The following is a 752-nucleotide window of genomic DNA, read 5'->3' as shown; positions in this document are numbered from 1 at the left end:
GTATCAGTACTTTACTCCACTACTTATTTTTCTGACGACTTTTACTTTCTACTTCTTACATGTTGAACACAAATACCTGTACTTTCTACTTCTTACATTTTCCAAACAGGCTGGTTCCTTTAGTCTGAATGTGTGTTTGGTGGCGTGATCATTATTATTTAGAGTCATTGCGTGCCTATTGATTTGAACATGATCCGTGTATCCATCATTTCCTGGTCTTCTCTAAAGAAGAGGGACCAATGAAACGTTGTCATGTTGCCGTTGTTCAGCATGGAAACATTCATTAGCTAACAATGACATTATTGTTCTATTAATATAAAGGGAGGTCAGGTACTCTTTAAAACAGCTGCTAGTTATGGGTACTTTTTACTGAAGTACATTTCAAAGCCCTCTTTACTTTGACTTGAGTAAAGAAGTTTAGTCAGTACTTCTACTTTTACCAGAGTATTTTTAAACACGAGTATCTGTACTTCTACTTGAGTAAAGATGTGTGTATTTTTGTCATCTCTGTGATTGAAAATAAATCCCATCTCATGTGATTTGATTTCTTCAGCAGTTATCCCCCCCGCCCCTTCACACAGGACCCAGTCGTCCCTCGTAGGCCTGCTGTAAACCTCTCATGCACGGGGGGGGAAATGATGCATGTTATTGCAAACACACCAGATGGGGTCCTGCGTGAAGCGAGTACACGCCGGTTTAAGAAGCAATCTTTTCATAATGAGATGTAAATAGAGGTGACTGCAGGCTGGGGG

The sequence above is a fragment of the Notothenia coriiceps genome, unplaced genomic scaffold, assembly GCF_000735185.1.
Source record: "Notothenia coriiceps isolate Sejong01 unplaced genomic scaffold, NC01 NC01_scaffold00000339, whole genome shotgun sequence".
NCBI classification, from domain to species: Eukaryota; Metazoa; Chordata; class Actinopteri; order Perciformes; family Nototheniidae; genus Notothenia; species Notothenia coriiceps.
This window is presented reverse-complemented; position numbering follows the sequence as displayed.